The following is an 18,641-nucleotide window of genomic DNA, read 5'->3' on the forward strand; positions in this document are numbered from 1 at the left end:
AGGTATTGTACTACATTCAGTAACATCATACATAAAAGTCATTGTAATTCAAGATCTAAAAATGCCTGGATTGATTTAGCTAAATTACAAATGGGTCTCTGGATTGACTTGTGACAAAGGTAAACCTTTGCCACAGAATTAAGGCACAGATGATTTCAGACAATGCATCCTTGATACATGAAATATTGTTGAGATAACGTTAGAACATGAATAATTTTCCATGTATATTGATAGGACATTGTGGAAGGGGTATTTTCAGATTATTTAAGGGCCCTGTTGGCTCTATAATCTGTGAAATTGGATTATGTCATCTTGGTTAGTAAAAAAATAAAAACATTGTTATTTCAGAAAACTTTGATACTAACTGCATAATAAATATGCTAATACCACAATTCCTCTAGCAATTCTTTTAGTGATTAGACTCAAGTAATTTTGAATCATTTATAATGTATCTTTAGATAACATTCTTCTTTTATTGATTGCAAAAATAGTACAATAATTGATTTGCCTAGAAGTTTTTTTTTTTTTTTTTTTAATCACTTCTAGACTGGTTAGAAAACATCTGTAGAACTGTGGGAGACAAAATAATTAAATCTCAAAGATGTTCACATCCTGATTTGCAAAATCTTTAAATGTTATGTTACATAGAGGACAAGGGGTTTTGCAAATGTATAAAGGTAAGGACCATAAGATGGGAAGGTTACTTTGTATTATTTAGAAGGGCCCAATACAAACCAGTTCTGGTGACATTTTGATGTAGTCTTGTGAGGCTGATTTTGCATTCCTGATTTCCTGATGTATAAGATATTAAATTTATGCTTTTATAAAGCATTAAGTTTGGGCAATTTTTATAGCAACAATAAGAAACTAACATAAGATCACTCATAGACATTTCCATATCAATACCACATTGAGCAAGGTCTTCTGTGTATGACTGAAATGTCCACTTAAGGAGACTATATATCCTTGGTTTAAGGTTTTGAATAAGAACCACGGAGTTTCAGAGAATCTTTGAAACATGTTTTCCATATTTATATATTTTATGATTCAGTTCCTATTTCCCAAATCTTATTATTTATTTAGTAGACTCTTTGAAAACCTTCTAATTGGATGATTTACCTTTTAAATATATGTAATTTTCCAGACTAAATCCATATTTTCATTATCTTTTTTGCCATTTACCAAAAAAATAATCTGAGAGGACAAATTTAGAGGAGGAAAAGTTTATTTCGGGCTCATGGTTTCAGAGGTCTCAGTCCATAGATGGCCAACTGCATTGCTCTAGTCCAAGGTTAGGCAGAACATCATGCCAGAAAGATGTAGGAGAGAGAAGCAGCTCAGCACATGACTATCAGAAAGCAGAGAGAATCTAAGCTGGTATCAGCAGGGACAAAAGATATACCCCAAAAGCCAGAGACCTACCTCCTTCAGTCACACCCTACCTGCCTACAGTTAGCACCCAGTTAATCCCTATCACTGAGAAATGCACTGATCAGGTTAAAACTCTCATAACCCAATTATATCACCTCTGAACTTTCTTGTATTGTCTCACACATTAGCTTTTAGGGGTCAATCCATACCTGAACCATATCACAAGTCCCGTATTTCTATTCTGAATTCATTTCTAAGGAAAGACCATAAATCCTTCTTTACTTTTTGAAGTTTTTCTACCCCCAGAGTATTGTTTTAAAGTTTTCTAAAGTATAATTTAAAAACTTATTTTTATTTAATTTTATTTTGATTGAAATTTTGAATCTTCACTAGTTTACCCTTAGATGGAATCTTCTGAAATGCCCTTATGTTTTTAATTTATTATCATGATTATTAAAAAAGTAAAACTGTTTTACTTAAATACTTTCCTAGTGTTTTCTTCCTTATTTTATTTAAACACATTTCCTAAATGAACTAATAAAATAAAATCACCAGTTTATACAGATTAAACAGTGATATTCAGAGGCCCCTCACAAGTTTTGGAATTTTGATGCAAGACTTTAATTTTGTATTCTTGCTTTAGAAAAAGTCATTTAACTATAAGATTCAATTTCCCTCTAAACCAGAATTTACAATCAAGTTCTGCAGATCTTCTTCCTGGAATAGTAATGCTAAGAGTTTGTTGTGGCATCTGATTTTCATAATGTTAAACTCATTTTTTTTAAAAAAAATTGTTCATAGGAAGGCTCAAAAGAAATAGCGCCTTTTAAAGTAGAAAACTGTATGAGGAATTTAAAGCTGGAAAGATGCTGGGGTGTTTTTGCACATGTATGTGTACATGTGTAGCATACAGACCAATGGAGACAGACAGAAGCAAAAAGAAATTGAAACAGATGCAAGGAGGTTCAGTTTTAGGTTATAGTGTGGAATTAAGATTTTTTTTTCCCACTTAGCAACTCTTTGAGAGGGAAACTACTATTGGATCCTTTCAGTTTAATACATCAGCCTTCAAATCTAAGGAATTGACTATTGTTTGCTATTGGACCTTTCTAAAAATATTTCTAAATGTATCATTTTTGACATGTCAAAAGTTCACCATAATGATCATTATAAGTTTAAGTCATTTTAAAGTAATTGTGTTATTTTTAAAAGAAAGTGTAAGATCAGCCTTGCAATAGAATATGCACAGGAACAAGAGAGTATGACCCGGACTTATGGTTTCCACACAGAAAATCTTGGGGTAACAAAAATCTCATATAGTCAGTTGAAATTCTTCATATTAATGATATTTCATGTTCCCAAGAAAAGAGGGAGTAAAATGACTGCATAATCAATAGTTCAATAATCACAGACACCAGATAATCATAGTCACCAGCCTAAGGTCTTGCCTTAATTCTTTGGGAATACTTCAATGCTACCTATTTTCATAGTTCTTATTACTTTGAGAGCATACTGGTTGCTTTGGTGTGATAGGACATAGTGGAAATATCATGAACTTTGAATTCAGAAAAACCCAAGTTCAAAATCAAGCAAAGCTACCTATAAAGTAGGCTCTTATGTAAGTTCATAATCCTCTACAAGGAGGTTAGTGTTAAAATGAGGCTACCATATCAACCTGTCAAGATTCCCATATTTTCAACATTTTATATATATGCATAAAAGTACCCATAACAAGATGTCTATATTTATTTAGCATGTTAAAAATAGAAAATGTTCACTATTATTACCAAGAATTGTCTCATTAAATGTTAGTTTTCATTTTGTGTAGGCTAACGCAAATAATAAAATCAAATTAAAGCAATATCTTACATAATTTATATTAGAGATATTTGTTAAAGTAAGTGACCTAACAGGAACATTTTTTTCTTCTTTTTTCAGAGGCACAAATACATTGTTTCCTTTTATACTACAGAAGACAATTTTCATATATTCTAGAAGGATTCTGAATCCTAGTTATCAGTTTTGCTTGTTTTGTTTCCTGTCTCTGCTTAAAAAGCCATTTAATATCAGTACTTTCAAGGCTTGACTGACAGACCAAAATCTCTCTTCTCTTTCTTTAGGAGGATTTAAGTTGTTGTTATGCAAATGAAGTCCCAGGGGCATTCTTCTTTAGTGAGAACACAAAATAAAAATTTATAAGAATTTGATAACAGATAGGTAATAAGGCATTAAAATGAATTATAATAAACTGGAAATATAGTACTTTTAATAAGGCAATCAGAGAGAAATCATTAAGAAGTACTCTTATTTAAATATTTTAATTTAAAATTAATAACACTAAATTATAAGAACACAAATGCTTGCTCATATATTAAGTTTAATATCAAGCATTTTTTTTTAGTGTAATGGGAAATGGCTTGATTTTTTTTCAGGATAGACATAAAGTTAACTCAATTTTTTAATCTAAAATGGTTTTGGTATAATTTTTTTCTTTGTTCTCCATTTCTTTATTTTTCAGTAAATCAACCAATTTACACAATTATTTGTAGTACTGAAATTTAAAGTTTCTGTGGAATTCTTTAATAAGGATAGCAATTCTATAGGTGTAACCAGTTTCACTGCAATTCTGATGCTTATGAAAGAAAAATAGAGAAAAAAATTGCTAAGTCTTCACAAGAACCAGAGGACTTTTTCATATTGATGTTGATTTCAGAATTTTCTTCCTCCCTTCCTCCCATCCTATCTTCCTCCTTCTGTCCCTTCCTCTTTCTATTTATTAAAGTGTTGCAGTAGTACTGGGGTCTAACCCTCAGTTATTTTTGTAAGCTTTAAATATTCATTAGGAATTCAAAACCACAGCCCACTAACATCACTTAATATGAAAGCTTACCAATTTTTTCCTTTTCACATTGTTTTGTAAAATTGAAAATCTAGAGATTATAAATAAAATGTTAATATATCATGATAAAATTATTTACAAAAAATTTAGAAAGATATTGATTCTTTTGTGGTTTTAAACGTATAGATTTATATATATTTACAATCAAATTTTGCATACTTTAATAATCTACATCTGAAAAACTCTCATCAGATGATAAAATAGTACCAAATTATTCATAGGTTCTGCAATAAGTATTTAATGCTTCCTCTGTATATGAATCAAATACTTTTTGGAGTAAGTTTTATTACTTTTAATAAATAATACACTATTTGAAGGTAATATTAATGCTTTAAAAATATCTAGCCTGATTTCAGTTCTACTTAGGCATTCACCAAAGTCAGAATTATTGGACTTAAGGCAAATTGTTTAAATTCTCAAATCTGCATTTGTCCCTTATACATGAAGAGTATAGGTACCTCCTAATGTCTCTGCAGGTATTGATTTAAAAGTAAGATACACATAGCTGGGCACAGTGGTGCATACCTGTACTTGCAGTGGCTCAGGTGTCTGAGACATGAGGATTCTGAGTTCAAAGCCAGCCTCAGCAACCTCAAGGCACTAAGCAATGCAGTGAGACACTGACTCTAAATTTACATATATATAAGGGTTAGGGATGTGGCTCAATGGTAGAGTGCCAGAGAGTTCAATCCCTGGTACCCCTCTCCAAAAAAAGTAGAATATACAGCAAATAATAAGAGACCTGGTACCTGGGAATCATTGGCACCTGATTTACAATTGTTCAGCTTTACAATGGTGCAAAAATGATAGGTACCACTGTAGTATGTTGATTTTAAGTCCTTTGGGTATAAACTGAGGAATCTGATAACTGTGTCAAATTGTGGTTCCATTCAATGCTTTCTGAGGAATCTCCATACTGCTTTCCAAAGTGATTGCACCTACTCGCAGTCCCACCAGCAATGTATGAGTGTACATAGTACAATGACGTAGCCACATCAATATTTATAGCAGCTCAATTCACAATAGCTAAACTATAGAACCAAACTATATGTCTTTCAACAGATGAATGGATAAAGAAAATGTGGTACATATACAAAATGGAATATTACTCAGCCTTAAAGAAGAATGAAATTATGGCATCTGCAGGTAAATGGATGGAACTAGAGAATATCATGGTAAGTAAAATAAGCCAATCCTCCAAAAACCAATTGTTTTCTCTGATAAGTGGATGCTGATCCATAATGATGGGTGGAGATGGGGTGTGTAAGGAAGAATGAAGGAACTTTGTGTTGTGCAGAGGGGAGAGAGTAGAGGGGAGAGGCTGTGGGGATTGGGGACAGAAAGGAGAGTGGAATGAGACAGACATTATTACCCTGTACACATGTAGATTAACACTACTGGTGTAAATCTGCACCATGTACAGCCAGAGGATTGAGAAGTTGTGCTCCATTTGTGTTCAATGTGCCAAAGTGCATTATACTGTCATGTATAACTAATTAAAATAAATTTAAAAATTAAAAAAAGCTTTTAAAAATCATAGGCATCTAGTAAAGACTGCACTTATGATTTTGTGTTGAATCTTCTCCCTGGATACAGATAAGCAGTACAATACACCCTGCCAGCCATATGATTACAAGGGCAAAGAGTTGATACTCTACCTTACACTGTGTTGCCAAACTATATTGGTTGGTAGGTTAAACATTAATTTCATTTTTTTCCCAGTGGTGTTGGTGATCAAACCCCAGGATCATGAGTATGCCTAGCAAATCCTCCACCACTGAGCTACATGCCAGCCTACTGTTAAATGCATTTTGAAGTTACAATATTTTCAACTTATGAACTTACGATAGACTTGTCAGTATGTAACCCCATCATAGATTCATAGAGAAGAATCTCTAGGAGAATTTATTACTACTGCTGTTTCTCCAAGTTGCATATTCCCAGGAAGAAAAGTGAGGAGTTTAGAGTGTAGGATATTTACTGAGCAATGCTCTCAAACTTGACAGTGTATCTGGAGGAAGGGGACAGGAGTGGGCTCAGGGAATGGAGCTCCCATTCATGTTTACAAGAGTCCTTCTCCAAAAGGGTCCTTCAAAGCTCTTTTACATCAGGTCTAGGAGTCCAGGCTTCCAATTTTCCTTAGCAATTCCTCATTTATCATTTGATCGGGGCCACAGATAAGCTGAGTGGTCCTGAGCTAGGTAGCACTGTGCAGGGGAGGCTGTCCCAGAAAGGGCTGAGAGCTGAGGGCTGACTTCCAGACTGCAAGAGCTTCCTTGCTGGGGAAATTAAGCAGTACATCACTGCCGGGGGCCAGCCCCGGCGGGGTCCAGGGAGTCCCGAAGGAGGAGTGGCGTCGGCGAAATGATGAGACAGGAGTCGTTCCCTTTGAGCAATCTTCAGAGAGAGAGCTAAAGCTGCTTTCTCTGGGTCCCCTTTTTATTACAACTTTTCTCATCATTATAGATTCACAATACGTCATTGATTATATAACTTAAAACTTTGCCAAGACATGACATTTCCTTAACCATGATTGAGAGCACACCGGTCTACATTCTTCCAGGATATGACCCCCAGCCATACAATCATCAAAGTACAGATTCATCAATAAAACATGTCACCAATTTACATCCTTCAGATTTTCCCAAGATTTACTATTTTTCCCAAGATGTTATTTCCTTATTAACTAATGTCAAACTACGTAACCAGACTCTAAGTCTCCTAATTAATCATTAACCTAAAGTACACCTGCACTTTATTTTTAATCTAAAATTCCCATCTAAAAAAGTCCCTTTAAATCTTATATTTTAAAATGTCCTAAAGTTTATGAATCATCCTTAAAGCATATCAGAAACCTATATAACTAAAGACTTAATAATTTCTAAACTTAAGAATCTAAATAATATTTTTAACATTATTCTAAAACTGTGTCTTATAAAGCTATTTTAATTAATTCCTAAATTTATTCTCATAAAACTGGTTGAGCTGCTTTCTCAGAGAGTTTCTTTTGTTTCTCAGTCAAGGTACACTAGTTCTCAAAGAATTTGTTTCTCAGTCAAGGTACACTAGTTCTCAAAGAGTTTGTTTCTCAGTCAAGGTGTACTAGTTTTCAAAGAGTTTGTTTTTCAGAGGATGATTGTTGTCTGTTATTAGGTTTGTCCACAATGTACTAAGATAGAAGAATAGCCTTTTATTTTGTCCTTGATATGCTGAGGGGTGGGTAGCAGAACAGCTTCCAAGGCATGAACTACCTGTTCTGTTCTAGCCATCTGAAATTTAATTGTTTGGCATTTAACATACTCATGCCTCCTGTGAGAAACATAAGCATGAAAATGCAAAGTCCCAATTACATAAAAAAGGGTCTCATGGTTTCGGTTACCCACCAACCAGTGTGGCTTTGCCAGCATCCATCCTCACTGTGACCCTGTCAAGACAGTGGGAGAGCGGCTTTGCCAACACTTTTTCTCACTGTGACCCTGTCAAGACAGTGAGTGGGGGATCGCCTTCACCACATCACAGTGTCTACCACGGTTACTAGAGTCATATCATTATTCTTTAACAGTTTTTCAGTAATATCAGTATTACAAAATCAAATTACTGTGATTTAAATCACATTTTCAACTCAATATCATTGATAGAAAATGATTCCAAAATCAGTTAATCCTGGTGCTATTTTAATGCATCAACATTAACTTTATATCATAGATATTTTCACCATCTGTTGGTAAATCTGAATACCTAATAGTCTTTCTCATATTAAAAAATAATGTGTAAATGAATCATTAGGAGAATTTTTACCTTTTTTGGAAGTGCTCAGTGCCTTTGTCAGAACTTGATGAGTTCCCTGGATCTGGAGGGGAATCTTTCGATAAGGATGCAGGACTCTCCTCTAGCCTTTCGGTTGATATGCAAGCTACACACACAATGCTCGTTTTCCATTCCAGATTGACTCAGCATGAGAAATCAGTCTTTAAAAATGAAATGGCATTTATTCAGTGCTAAACATGTCCCCGGAAATAACACATTCCTTGCATGATCTTTTATTTTAGTACCTTTATAGTTATTCCTTTTTTTTGCAGAGGAGGAAATGAAAATGTAGAGGTTAAGTAACTCCCCAGCATCTTGAACGAGGAGAATCGGAGTTTAGGTAGACATAGTCCAAAGTTTATGCTCTTACCCAGACAACTTTTGACTGTCTGACCTTCCTGGATAATAAAATCAAAGAAACTGAAGCCGCTACACTTAGAGGTCACATTGCCGAGTCTAATCAATTTTGTAATGTGCATGTGTGGAGGTGCTGTTAATTATAGAAAAATATACTGAGAGTTTAATATCCACATTCATAAATGGCTTCTCACATCTAATACAGAGCATTCTCCCTGTTCATTTTACAAAAGCCATAGATCTATACAATCTCACTGGTTCTTCCATTCTTCTTTCCCGTTTTTTTCTAGTCCTGTAGGTTTAATGCTAATTATTTTCATAAGTATTACATTAAAACAGCAACCCCTCATCCCCACCCCAAACGTACACATTCTTCAAAATCTGAAGTTTGCCACATGGTGACTCTCATGAGGAGAGCTTTTGATTCCTGCTGTTAAAGGAATATTTCACATCTTCCCAAATATTTAGCATATACACAGTGATTTTGAAGGCTTCATTTAATGACAAAATGAATTCAGAGTTCAATTCTTCACATTATTGGATAATTAACTCACTCTCAGATTTGGGGAAATGTTTTTGACCTTGCTGAGATTTCAATATCCTGGATTTGACCTATAAAAGCAATGTGGTAAAATCAGAAAACCTAACATCTGTAAACTCTAAAATTATATGATCCTAGAATGATGCTTTCTTATTTGATAGATAACATGAAATTTTCCAAAATTTCTGATAGTTAATAGGTAATCAACAAAGTTATTTGATTCTTAGTTTTATCTTTACACACACACACACACACACACACACACACACACACACATATATATATATATATACATATATATTACAGATTAAATACAAATTTCAAATAACTATAAATAAACACAAGCATCATCTGGAAAAGTTTTGTGGTAAAGAATCAATCCATTTACATCTGAAAAAGGACATCATAATTTTGTACTATAATATTGTGAGTAACGGGAATATTTTAGTGATTAGAATTATGCTTTCCTGTTTTTAAAGCAAACATATTGAAATAAAAGTTTATGTTCTATTAAAATTTATATATAGTCTAGATTTTTCATAAGAGTTTACATGTTTTGAAAGTGGATGGATAATTCTCATTTCTCTTATCCTTTTGGTGGTATTAGCAGATGTTTCAAAACTGTTCCTTAATAATAAAGCCTTAAATCTTACAAAAAAATAATCCAAAAATGATAAAAAATACTATCAACTCTCATGAAAACCTGAGTCATCTTAATTTATTTTAAAAATAATTATCTGCTGAGTGCAATGATGCACACCTGTAATCACAGAACCTTGGGGCGACTAAGGCAGGAAGATGGCTAGTTCAAAGCCAGCCTCTGTGAAAGCTAAATAAAATACAAAATAGGGCTGGAAATGTGGCTAAGTGGTTGAGTGCCCCTGAACTCAATCCCTGGTACAAAAAAAAATGTAATTATCTTGCTAAGAGAGTCATAAAACAAGGACCATAGACAAATGTCAAATTATTTTGAAGAAAAAAGTTTGTTAAGATAACCTAAAACCTGCACCTCGCTGTTTTTAGGTTCATAGCTCAATGATCTTATTTAAAATGCTGAGGTGTTTTAGAGGTTTGCTATTATACATCCATAGTAGTCTTATATATAAGCATTTCTGTGTATTGTATTTCTTGTTATTGGATTCAAAAAAGGAGTTTCTTAACCACTCTTCTATTATTGCCTTGTTTTTAAAAGTATAAAATTTAAAAATCAAATGTTATTAAAGTACATGTTTAAAAGTAATGGCTTTGATACAAGTTATTCTCCTGACTAGTTAAAAGTACTGTACAAAAATTGAAATAAAGTTTGAAATAAAAACCCTTACAGGCTTGTTCCATATATAAAAGCAGAGGAATCGCAATAACTCCTTTAGGTGCATTAGAAAGAATAAAGGAAGATGCTCTGATTCATGGACATTCTTTTCTGACTTTAAGTACAGGAATACGAAGTGTAAATGGGACAAGATGTGTTTCCCTGGCTTTAATGTCAATTTCACTTTGCCTGGCACGTGAAAAAATTTGAAGCTGGAACCTTAAGGGGATGATGGGGTAGAATTGAGGTGTTCAAAAGCGTAAGTGAAGATCAAAAAGTATTTTACTGCAGGCTCATATTTAATAAAATGTGAAAGAAAAAAATGCATTAGAAAGGAATGGTAATAAAAAGATACTCATACAAGCTTATCCTCAATGATCTTTTTGTTCAAGTTAATGCAATTCAACCTTAAAAAAAAAAAAAAAAACTCTTTGCTATATCCCAGTTGCCATTTTAAAGCATTACAGAGATAAAAGCTTGATATACCTTTTTAGAAAGATTTATTCAAAGGAATGTGACCAACTCTAACTCTCAAAGCTCTTCTGTGCCACCAGCTGGGGCTTTCTTAGGCACTCCAGGGTCAATCCATCCCCCAGCTTCTGGAAGCCACAGCAACTCCTCTGGAAGGCATTGAGGGCTTCAGTTACTACCAGGTACCTACTAAGTCATCCTTACAGACCACAGGCACTGCCTTTGCACTCGATTCTAGTAGTTAGACTTAGGCATTATTTTACTCTCAGTCCTTAATGAAACCAGAGAAGACCTCCTTTGATTTATCATCTTAAAAATCTCAGGATCCTTTTCTGCCTGAACTGTATTCCTGAGTCCCTGTTGGAAAACCCCGAACTCTGAACTGATGTCATGTGACTTATATCCTGCTTACCTTCTGACACACATCTTTAACGGGATTCATGAGCCTGTTTGGCTGTCCCTGTGCTGCCTATTAAGTCATACCAAAAAGCATGTCCTAGCCAGGCATGGTGGCTCACACATGCAGCCAAGTAACTCCAGAGACGGAAGCAGGAGGATTAAATGTTCAAGGCTGTACTCAGCAACTTAGGTAGGTGCTGTCTCAAAATATAAAAAGTTCTGGGGATGTGGTTCAGCAGTTAAGCACCCTTGGGTTCAACCTTCAGTACTAAAAAGAAAAAAAAAAGCCATGTACTATTTACCTTACTCCCTCACATTCACATATTTAACACTTTTGGAAACTTCCAGAGAAAATTCATCATTGAAAACATAAATAAAGTAAAAAGCCATGGTGTACTCTTGAAATTAGAAACTACTCCCAGGAAAACAGGTATTCACAAGAGCTTCAATTTTCTATTTGCCAGAATAGAAATAGATCTGTTTGTATCCATATTTATTAATTTCTTTTTTTAAAGAGTAAAAGTGTGCTTTGAAAGAAATAAAGATGATCGAATAAATGGTAGAACAGAGCACATTAAAATAATGCCCAGTAGCAATAATAAAGTTGGTACCAAATTAGCTGAGCCTACTTAATTCATTTATTTATTTATTTTGCTATTTGTTAGAGATGGACAGTTATATGGGTGAGGGTAAAGGAGATACTTCAAAGACTACTGCTAACTCTTGTCATATTTAACCTGGAAATTTCTTTAGAGTAGTCAAATTTTAAATATTGAATTTCATGGACATAGCAGCATAATCCTCTGAGACATAAAATTTTTACACTAAACTAAATAGAGGTAAATACATCAATAATTTCACCCAAAAGTTTCCTATGAGTGATCAAAGAAATAGAATATAAAAAACAATTTTAAATCAAATAACTATGCATATTATGAAAAGAAATGATAATGTAAAAATATCATTTTAATCTTTCATCAGGAATCTAAAATGTTAAGAGTTGCAATTTTTTACCATGTTTCATTGATCTAAGCTGACTTGTTCTTTTCACAATTATCAGGTTTTTTTTTTTTTTTTTGGTAACTATTTGTGGTGTCAGATGATCAAAGGTATATGAAATTTATAGATCTTACCAGAGAAATTTTACAGTAAAAGCAATTGTTTTTAGTCTGTATTGCTATAACAAAACACCTGACCTGGGTAATTGTTAGATTGAAATTTATTTCTCACATTTCCAGAGGCCAGAAGTGCAATATTAAGGAGCTGGCAGGACTCATGTGTGGTGAAGGTACAGACCCATTTTTAGCATGGAAACTTGTTGCTGTGTCCTCACTTGTCAGGGGTGGAAGGACTCAGGAACTACTTGGTCCCTCCAGCACTTTTAAAACGCTGCTAAGCCTATTCAGGAGGGCAGATTCTTACTGCATAATCACCTCCTACAACTGTTGCATAGGGGATTAAGTTTTCATGCTCATAATAGAGCCTAGTTATCTTTCTGAGCATATTAGGTGAGGGATCCCTCCAGAGGCTAAAAGGCACATGAAGCCAAGGATCTGAAGATTTAACCTTGCAGTCATTCCTGTACAGAGATGCAGAAATAGTTTATTACCAAATGCATAGCCTGAACATTGTTATTCAATTCAAGGGCAAGCCACTTTTATCATGCATTATGGATAATTAAGTGTCCCTTTAGTTAAGACTTTCAGTAAAAATATTGCCTTGTAAACCCTAGAACTAGGACAATTTCTGATTATGGCCCTTCAAATACTAAGTGCACTTTAAAGTTAATTTACAAGTACAAAAAAAATCATTCTGAATATTAGATTATTTTAATGCAAATTCCACAGAATATGACATTGTCTCTTATGAGAAAGAAAAGAGAGACCAAAAAGACACTAAAATAAAATGGGAAGAGGGCATTGCATTTATTTAGATTGGAGATTAGCAGTGTCTCCTAATTTGGGACTGTGGAGGGAAGCGTTGATACAGAAGTCACTGTGGTGTCAAATAGAATACTGAAGTTGCATCTGGATCACTAGAAAACAGAAGGCAAAGCAAATGAACAGGGGACAACAGGGAATGAGTTCAATCTGAGCCACAGATGTCTCTTGATGGCATCACATCCCAACATGTATACATTTTTCAAAATATTAAATTTCATTTTACTACATATCTAGTTCTCCCAGCATCATTTATTGAAGAGGCTATCTTTTCTCCGTTGAATGTTTTTGGTGCTTTTGTCTAATATGAGGTAACTGTATTTTTGTGGGTTTGTCTCCATGTCTTCTCTTCTGTTCCATTGGCCTTCTAGCCTGTTTGGGAGTCAATACCATGCTGTTTTTGTACTATAACTCTGTCATATAATTTAAGATCTGGTATCATGGTGCCTCCTGCTTAACTTTTCTCTCTAAGGGTTGCTTTGTCTATTCTGGGCCTCTTATTTTTCCATATGAATTACATGACTGCTTTTTCTATTTCTATGAAGAATGTCATTGAAAGTTTAATGGGAATCGCATGGAACCTATATAGGGCTTTTGATAGTATGGTCCTTTTGACAAATTAATTCTGCTTATCCAAGAAAATGAGAGGTCTTTCCATCTTCTAAAGTCTTCCTCAATTTCTTTCTTCAGTGAAGTGTAGTTTTCATGGTAGAACATGTATCATCATATTCTCCCACTGTTATGACAATGGTCCTCACATCCCTACCCCAGGTCATTTGTTGATCTCTGTCCAACTTCATTATCCTTTTATCTGTTTCTTCCCTATTTTACACACACCAGTGGTACAGGCTGTGCTGCTTTCTGGAATGTAGACACCTCTTGCCATCAAGCTGACTCCCTATGTTATAGACCACTGCCCATTATCCTGGAATGAATGCTATCCCTTTGACTCCATCACAATGGCAGTGCTCTGAACACACTGGACTCCACCTCAGACATAAAAGTGCATCTATGTTACTGTATCCAGTCTCAAATGTATGTAATTGAGCAATTACAATCATGCCAGGTATTGGTGTGGGTATAATAACTTCATCATTTTAAACCATCATGACAGCAATTAATAGCCCTATTAAAGAAATGGGAGAAGAATTTATGCAGGCTATATTGTCCAAGCTTATTTATCTAGAAATTGTGATTCTATTTCTTGAGACAATGCATAGTTAATTCTAAACTATTCAACAAACTGGTTTAACAATATTTTTGACTTGGAATAAAAGTAGCAAAGTACATTACACATAAATATTGAAAATCAATGAGGAAGGTTCTATCTGTTGATAGCAGTAGACTCAGAAACTAATACGTACATTATTCCCAAAAGCAGTGAATGTCCTTAATTTAATAAAATAATAATATGTTTTTCTATTCTAATACAATCATTACAAGTCACATACAAAAAGAAACCAAGATGGGATAAATATCAGATGGTATATTTCATTATACATACATAAATCCAGTTTATAAAGAATGTTTAGTAAATTTCAACCTATCTTGAATCATCAGTCTTCAAAACATTCTTTTGCTGACAGATGTGTTTACTTTTATTATAGTTGAAAGCCATTGGGGGAATTTTTAAAGTAGTGAATGAAGTTAAAGGAAAGTAAACTTTTAAGGATTGGGATTTGAAGTTTGTGGTTTTCTTTGAAAATTATGGTTTATTAAATCTGACGCACGGGATTGAAGGAGCAGTAAGAGAGACTACAAAGTGGAATATTTCTGTGATGTTAATATTTTCTTATGGGGATACAAGCTTTTCTGTATTAAGGCTGTAAATTCACCTTTGACAACGTTAAAAAAAAGCACAATATCAAATACCTACTTATAAAAACACCCAGAAGATTGTCAATCATCAATTCTCTATTTTGGATTATTAATTTTGTAAAATCTATAGCCGCACAGTATTGAAACATTTTAAAATTAAAATTTTAACAGCATTATTGATATATAATTTAGGTAATATTAAATTTTCTCTTTGTTTAAACTCACAGATTAGGTTTTCTGGACATTTCATATAAACAATAACATGATGTAAAAATGAATTTGGGGTCTTTCATTTAGATAAATGCTTTAAAGAAATTTACACTTTTTAGGGACTGGGGATGTGGCTCAAGCAGCAACTTGCTCACCTGGCATGCGCGGGGCGCTGGCTTTCATCCTCAGCACCACATAAAAATAAAATAAAGATGTTATGTCCACCGAAAACCAAAAAATAAATATTAAAAAAACTCTCTATCTCTCTCTCTCACACACAAAAAAAGAAATTTACACTTTTTATTCACATGTACTTACTACTTTATTTTGTAAGTTTTGTTAAGTATTTCACTATGTCATGGACAAGAAAACAATGTTTAGAATTGATTTTCCATGTTAAATTGCAAAAACTTTCAGAAGTAGAATATTTCAATGACTAGATCATGTTATATAAACAGATATTATTGTTTTTTGCTTTTTTTTCCTTTATTGGTTCTTGTTAGCTAAACATGACAGTTTAATTAATTTTGATAAAATTATACATTAATAGATTATGTTATTCTAATTAGGAACCCTTTTGGTGGATGTACACAGATGAATTTATAAATAATTTGTTCAAAAAAAATAAATAATTTGTTTAGAATTTACTAGTAAAGATACTAAAGTCATTCTTCATTATGGATGAGTAATATTCAATTATGTATATACATATTTTATGTATATACATAATTGCATATTTTATGTATATACATAATTGAATATTACTCAGCCATAATGAAGAATGACTTTAGTACCTTTACTAGTAAATGGATGGACTTGGAAACTACTATGCTAAGTAAAATAAACTAATCCCAAAAAACCAAAGGTCAAATGTTTACGTGTTTTACTTGCACAAATCCATTTTTTTTTCTTTCTGGATTGTATTTTATCATGAGTATATATGACATATTATTTAGGAATTTATTAATAAATGTCAAACTTTATTGTTTCAGTACATTGATTGAAATATAAATAAACATCACACACATATCTTTGTGTACAGATATATATATATATATATATTATATATATATATATATATATAATATATATTTTTCCCCTAGGATTTGGGAAATCCTAGGATTTGGGTTGGGTTTCCAGGATTAGAATAAAGTCATGTGGTTCATTTGAATTTATTATGTAGTTTTCCAGCTATTTTTAAATATTTTAAAATATTTTACATCCCCTCTAGCAATGTATATTAGGGTTTGTGTGCCCACATTATGTCCCAAGTTTTATTCTAGTGGATGCAAAGTGCTATGTTGTGGTTGTAATTTGCATTTATAATTTGAATGTTGATACCATGCAACTTAAAATATGGTTTTGATTATGGCAATTTTATTATGGTAAAATAAGGTATTTATATTACTTGATAATGTGTGTCTGCAGATTACGATTTTTTGTCTACCTCTAAATTTAGTTTTGTCTACCTTCTAATGTATATGTGTGTGTGTGTGTGTGTGTGTGTGTGTGTGTGTGTATATATATATATATATATATATATATATATATATATACATACACATACATACATGTTCAGGACATAATTTCTTTATCAGATACATGATTTGCAATTATTTTCTTATGTCCTCAAAATTTTAATTTCCTTTATGGTGTTTTTGAAGTATCCAGATTTTTATTTTTATAGAGCATATATTTAGTATCACATTTCAGAAATCATTGTTCATCTATAATAATAAGTTTTTTGAAGTGTTTTATTCTATAGATTCTATACTTTAATATATGTCTATAATCCTCTTTTAGATAATTTTATGTGTAGTTTGAATAAAAGATATTGCTTCATCATTAACTTTTAGATAGACACTTATGTCAGAGACAATTGTTAAAAAAGACTTCTCTACCTGTTGAATTGTCTTGCAACTGTTTCAAAATGCATTTGACAATAAATGTGAGGGTTTATTTTTTTTTCTTAGACTCATTTCTACTGCCTATTTTGACACCAATACCACCAAAATAGTAAGTTGCAGAATTAATAATTAATTGTAGCCTTGCAGAAATACCTTGTATTCATATATATTATGGAATAAAATCTCACATAAATTAACATCCATAATTGATATTTGATAATATATTATCATGTGTTGGAATACTACTATACTGTCTATGTTTTTTCCAGACTCTTCACATATTTCTTCAGTTTATTGTGACTATATGACCAAAGTTGCTGAAAAAAAGTTGCTGGAAAAATATTAAAACAAATATAAAAATATAAATAAATAAAAATTCTTTTGATTTACTAATTTTTAATTATTTTTATAATGGTTTTGAATTCTAGTTTTCTTCCTTAATTGGTCTCCTTTTATTGACATTTCAGAATATTCTGACAGCTCCATGTACTATTTTGATATTAATTGTTATATTCAATGAGACCATGAACTGACTTCATCATACCTGCAACCTAATGCCCAATATTTTTAAGCACTCATTTTTATTAAATATTATTATTTATTTTTTGAAATTGTATAATTTTATTGTCAAAGAATTATTTACATACTTTGGTACATATTTATTTTACAGAATAGTGGGTTTTGTTGTGAACTATATTATTAAATAATCTTCTGAAGTAGTCAGATCATACAGTTTCTGAATTATGAGCAGATAGAGTTATAAAGCTTAAACCAGAACCAAGCATAATTAGAATAATGTGATGTATGAAATAGATTTCATAAAATATTTTCAACTCTTCGCCTCCCTTTAAATCAATTGACATTTTACATATATAGGTTTTTATCCTCTCCCATTTTTAAATTAGTTCCCTGGTTTCACAGAAATTTCAAATCCTTAAAATAACTTCTTTTGCCTTCTGTAGATAAATCAATAGTCTCATGATTATATATATATATATATATATATATATAAACATATATAATATATAATATATTATATATTAATGTTACCTATCTTCTATTGTTTTATTTATTACACATAAGTACTTTATTCAGTTGCTTGGGTTACATATTTAGCACCTTCAGTCAAGATCCAGCTATGTACTTACAATCATATTTTTATTTTCTCAGCTGGCTCTTATACCTGATAATTCAATGCTAAATCTAGAATAAACTTTTCATGTGGTTCAAAGTCTCTCCTGCATTTCATGAGAAATAACATATTTAGCATTTCTCCCTATTTCTTGTTTGCCCCCCTGAAAATACTTAGGGCTCATAGTTGTTCCTTGATACACGTGCTTGCTACAGATTGATTCAAGAAACAAGAAACAGAAAACAAAATACCTCCTTTTTTTCCTACGACTTCCCCTAAAACCCAATACATGTATTTTCCAGTGATTTCTTAAAAATGTGTTGTAACCTTTATGACATCCTTGTCTATATGAAAGTCAAATACATTTTGCCATCCCTGTAAAGCCTATTCAGTGTCTAGATATTTTATCTGATTTGCACAGTGCATTATGAAATTGACAATTTCATGTATTTTAAGATGATATCTCCCTGACTCATTATA

This window comes from Spermophilus citellus, assembly GCF_964194105.1.
Source record: "Spermophilus citellus genome assembly, chromosome: 6".
NCBI lineage: Eukaryota > Metazoa > Chordata > Mammalia > Rodentia > Sciuridae > Spermophilus > Spermophilus citellus.